Consider the following 6,000-nt stretch of genomic DNA (forward strand, 5'->3'; position numbering starts at 1 on the left):
ATCATGTCTGCCTGGGTGCTGCATGCTTCCTTCCCACATGACAATGATGGGCTAAATCTCTGAACCTGTAAGCCAGGCCCAATTAAAAGTTTTCCTCTCTAAGAGCTCCCATGTTCATGACATCCTTTCATCCTAACTAAGACAGAAGTTGGTACCAGAGATTGGGGTATTGATGTTAAAGGCCTGAACATGTTTTTTTTTTTTTTTTTTTTTCCTGGAGGAATATAGAAGACTTTTGCCCTTGGTACTAGAAAAGGACCATAATAGTAAGAGCATGGTGGTAATTTAAACTGGATGGCCCAGTTCAAGATGTTTCAAAGGAGAAGATTATTAATCTGTGGGCAAGAGATCATTCTTATGATATTTAGGTGAAGAATGTGGCTGTTTTTTGCCCTTGTCCAAAAATTCTGCCTGAGGCTTAAATTCAGTGTTTGCAGAAGAGATTTCCAGACGGGCTAGTATTGACTGTGTTGCTTGGTTATTAGTGGCCACATAATACAATGGGGCAAGTTGAGCAAGGAAAAAATACAAAATGTATAGTTTGAGAAGAAAAAGGATGCCAAGAATAAAGGGAATGATGACCTCGGGGCAAGACCCCATCCAGCTAAGTTTCCAACTTGGGAAAGGGAATTAAAGAAAAGTTTAGGTACAGGCATGGTGGCACACACCTTTAATCACAGCACTCAAGAGACAGAAGTGGATGGATTTCAGAGTTTGAGGCTAGCCTGATTTACAGACAGAGTTCTAGGACAGCCCAACTTAGGCAGTGAAAGGAATCATCAAAAACAGAAAACTGATGTAAATAAATAAGGGTGCCATGTCCCAGTCCCAACAAGCAAGAGTTGGCAGCTTCAGCAACTTGGTTCTGGCTTTAGAGTCAAGGATAGAAAGGGGAGTTATGTAATCTCTTCCTGCAGTCAAGGAAAGCTACTGAGGCCAGGGGTGTCCCTGCATAGAGGCCTAGAGAGGCCATTGCATGAAGCTGTAAAGATGAAGCCTGGATTGCCTTGGAGACCCCAAAACGTTAGACATCTGAGAGCTGTGGGATACCTGCTGAGGAAAGCTGCTACCAGGGAATGAATCCAGCCAAAGAGAGAAATGTGTTTCAGTCAACAAAACTCAAAGGAGTTGGAGATCTGAAGAGTGTATTGGCATCAGACATGGAGATGCAGAGTTTGGTATTTGCCCAGCTGGTTTTTGGCCTAGCTTTGGTCTAGTATTTCCTTACTATGCTCCCTTTCCTCCCTTTTGGAATGGTAATATATATCCTGTGCCACAGTTTGTTAGAAGTATGTGATCTGCTTTCTCATTTTGATTTTATAGGAGGTAACATTTAAGAGATTGCCATAAAAATCAGAGACTGGTTGGGTGTTGGGTGGCACACGCCTTTAATCCCAGCACTTGGAAGGAAGAGGCAGGTGGATCTCTGTGAGTTCAAGGCCAGCCTGGTCTACAGAGCGAGTGCAGGACAGACTCCAAAGCTACATAGAGAAACCCTGTCTCAGATAAAAAGAAAAAATCAGAGACTGAACTTCAGACTTTGAAAGAATCAGGACATGAGGCCTTGTTGGAGGAAGTGTGTCACTGGGGCTGAACTTTGAGGTTTCAGAAGCTCAAGCCCAGCCCAGTGGCTTCACTCTCTTTACCTGATGCCTGCTGATACAAATGTAGAACTCTCAAATCCTTCTCCAGCACCACGTCTGCATGGGAACCACTATGATGATGATGAACTAAACCTCTGAAGTTGTAAGCCAGCCCCAATGAAATGTTTTCCTCTACACGAGCCGCCATGTTCACAGTTCCCTTCACAGCAACAGAAACCCTAAGACACACAGATCTAAAATGATCTGTACATGCCTTCGTATTATCTTTGTCATTGTCTGAACATTCAAATTTCTCTACATTGCCTTGACCCATTATATTGGTGAGGATTCCATAGATCTTAACAAACTTTTGATTATTTCACTTGCAGTATTTTAATTTGTAATTCTTTTCACTATTTCCCCTGATTGCATTATACCCTTATATCCTATTTTGACCTCCTTATTTTCTCTAGGGGGCTTGTGTTTTCTTAAGTTCATTCAGGAGTTTGTGTACTCTGATTTCTTCAAATACAATCATTTTTAAAAAATTCTTTATTGGAGGTTTCATCTTGTTTACCCTCATTAGGACTTTACTGAGACTGATAATTTTTAAAGGAGATATGATACCTTGATGTTTCATGTTTTTGAGTTTGAGGTGAGATCCCTATTTTGATTTTTCTAAGATATTTTTGTTTCATGTGTCTGGGCTTTGGCTACATGTATTTCTATCCACCACATATGTCCCTAGTGCCCATGGAGGCTAGAAAAGGTGAATTAAATCCCTGGGACTGGAGTTATAAGTGGTTGTGATCCACTTTGTTTGTTCTAGGATTCAAACCGGGAGCCATCTCTTGTGCCCAGATTTTTTCTTTTAAATCACTGCTCTTCTTTCAGTGGAAATGTTTGCAGTGTTCAAGAGGGACTAGGTTGTAGTACAGCTGAAGTACCATTTTTTTCTCTACTAGTCCTCTGTTCAGAACACCAGACTCAGTCTCTGGTACTCTCTTAAAAGTAAGACTCTTGGGGCTACCTTATTCTGGCCTCTGTGGGCACAGGCACACATGCAGGCAAAACACCTATACACATAAAACAAAAAACAAATAAATAGTTCCTCATTGGAAGTTCCACTCTTTCAGCATTTACTTCTAGGATACCAGATACTGGTCATATTCCCGAATGGTCAAGTCTCAGATGCTTGTCCCATCAGTGGGGGTGATATTGCTAATAATAAAAACGGTGGTCCTTCAGGGGCAAATGGTAAAGGCCGTTCCTACATCTGGGTAATCCTTTGTGAGTCTGGGGTCTCATGAAAGATACTGGTCAACTCTCTTGGCATCCTTCACGATGACTTCTAACGCTATTGTTTCTCTTAAGGAAAGCTTTGTGAGGGTCAGGATGCAGATGTTGGTTCCTGAGCTGGGCAGTCCTTCCTGATATCCCGTGTACTGCTTGGAACCTGAGTGTACTCCTTACATTGTCTTTGATCAGTTTTATGTTTTGCTAAATCCTATGTAGCTTTCAAAGTTAGGGTTAGGGGTTAGGAGTTAGGATTAGGGTTAGTTTTTTTTTAAGCTAAAAAACAAAATAATTAACTAACTAACTAATTAATTAATAAAGCTAGCTATAATGACACATGCCTAGAATCTCAGCACTTGAGAAGTGGGAGAAACAAAGTTAAGGCTCATCTTTTGCCACAGAATGAATTTCAAGGCAGCCTGGGAGACGCTGTCTCAAGAAACTAAAAGTATAGAAAAAAGAGATACAAATATTTAAGGTAGCTGCAAGTGAAAAATAAACAAGAAGCAGATATTATCAACTAGGAAAAAACAATAAAATTGCTACCAATAGCAAGCAATTTTTAAAAATAAGAGAAATCTCATGGTTAATCTAAGAAGAAAGTAAAAGACATTTTCAGAAATGTTTAAAAAGCAATTTAAAAAGCTTAACCATAAACTAATAAATTTGAAAAGTAAGAGTACAAGTTTTAAAAAATTTAATTGTCTATGCTGAAACAAGGAAAGGCAGAAAACTCATCTTCATAATAAAAATGTGATAACATAATCTGTGATATAAAACATGCAAGGATGGTGAAGATCCAAGCTGTAGGGTGGGAGAAAATATTTGCAAACTACACCTGGAAATGGACCAGTACTTAGAACACATAAAGAACTTTCAAATCTTAACAGTTAGAAAACAGGCCACAGACATGACACGTTTCACCAAAGACGACACACAGATGTCAAATGGAAGTATGCTCTGAAGTTATCAGCCGTTAATGCCGAATGTACTTTGTCAATTAAGGCCACACTGAGGTATCTCTATACCCTTAACCAGAAAAATACTGAAACCACTGAATGCTTGCTAGGAGGTGGAGAAACTAGATCAACTATACAGTGCTAGTGGGAACATAACATGGTACAGCTACTCTGGGATCTTCTGATAAAACTACCCATGTGAGTACCTTATAATCCTGCAATTACACACTTGGGGACTTATACCAGAAAAATGAGTAAGAATGTCCATAACACCTTTATTCATAGTGATGGGAAACTAGATACAGCCCACATTTTCTTCAACAGAATAGTTATCAGGTTCTCAACCAGGGGATGTCAGTAGTAGAACAGCAACATGTAGGAAGCAAGGATGACTCTTAGGGCATAAAGCCAATCTTCAACCGTTTCATACTGTGTGATAGCATTTATGTAACACGTCCCTGTGTCGGAGTCTTCCTGTGTAGCCTTCTGTTTCCCCTGTTTCAGCTTCCCAAGTTATTAAGACTACAAGATGCGTCTGGATACACATTTCTGAATTGACAAAGTTTTATATATGGACAGCCAGGGAAAGAAGACAGGACTAAAGCTGTATGTTAGGGTAGAGGCAGGGAATAAGAAAGTGGTTACATGAGGGACCTTAGTGGAATTAAAAGTGTTCAGGTCTATAACTGTAGAAGTGTGAATATATAAGAGCAAAAAACTTTCATATAAGTTAATATACATAGCAGTATCTATCTATAATCCTAGCACTAGAAAATCAGAAAGAGGCAAGATAATCAAATTTTCTAGGTCATCTTCAGCTACATAGAAAGTTCAAGGCCAGTTTGGAATACCTAAGTCTGTGCCTGGATACGGGGGGCGTAGGACAATGACCGAGATGATGACAATGAAGGCTACTACTACAGTAGTAGAGAACAGCTTGCCCAGCATGCACAGCCTCTCAGTTTGACCCACACAGTGAAGCTGCCCACTATAAACACACGCACACACAACAGCAACAACAGCAGAAAACCCAGTTGCCCCACTGGAAAGACAGGACGTGGATGTAAAGATGAAACAGGCTAGGGATTTACTTCAGTGGTAGAGGATGCCTGGGATCAATTCCCACAACTGGAGGAAAAAAGAAGATGATGATAAAATGTTTGTAATTGTTGAAGATGGGCAATAAGCTTATAGAACATTGCATGATTTCCTTTACATTGTACATTTACAATACTACAAAAGGAAAAATTGAAAATACACTTAAATTAACCTCAACATTATCTATAGGCTTTTTCTCACCAATATATTAAAGTTTCTCTTATCTTAAATAAAATCTTAAAAGATGGTTTCATTTAATCCCACATTTTTGCTTAAAAGCCAAATGTTGTTTCCAGAAACCTATACTATTCCTGATCCCCTCCCACCAGAGGCTGAGCAAGGCAATTTCCACAAAGTTCAAGGTTCAGTTCTAGGTTTTCTCTTTGGCCTCCACCTGCAGAACCAGCAGGAGGCAGAAGCAGGAGGATGCTGCAAGTTCCAAGCCAGCCTGGGTCGTAGACTAGGGCTCCTTCTTAAACAGAAGTACTTGTCTAGCCCAACTTTCAACAGAGATTTTAAAACTGGGATAGGAAGAATAGACCTCACAGTTACTATGATCTCCAGTGAAGATAAATCTTGTGAGCTTTAGATGTGTGTATTGGTTGTGTATTAGATTTTTGTTTCTTTTTTTCTTTTTGAGACAGGGTTTCTCTGTGTGTTCATGGATGTCCTAGAACTTGCGCTGTACAGTAGGCTGGCCTTGAACTCACAGAGATCTGCCTGCCTTTGCCTCCCAAGTACTGGGATTAAAGGTGTGTGCCACCACACCTGGCAGATTTTGTTTCCTAACACAAGGCCTTGCTATGTAGCCCAGTCTGGCCATGAACTCACAATCCTCCTCCTCCAGTGCCACCATACTTGGTACTGTATTTAAACAGCTGCTTTTCTGAGTTTGCTTGCCATTCAGGCCTCTGTGTATGTACACTCACAACATGGCAAATGGGCTTCCCCACAGTGAGCAATGGAAGGCAAGAGAGGGCAAGGAAAGATGAGCAAAAGCAGTCCTTTCTTTGTTACTTAGCCTCCAGAGTGGCATTCCATCACTTTTGTCTGGTCCATTCATT

The sequence above is a fragment of the Cricetulus griseus genome, chromosome 2, assembly GCF_003668045.3.
Source record: "Cricetulus griseus strain 17A/GY chromosome 2, alternate assembly CriGri-PICRH-1.0, whole genome shotgun sequence".
Classification (NCBI taxonomy): Eukaryota; Metazoa; Chordata; class Mammalia; order Rodentia; family Cricetidae; genus Cricetulus; species Cricetulus griseus.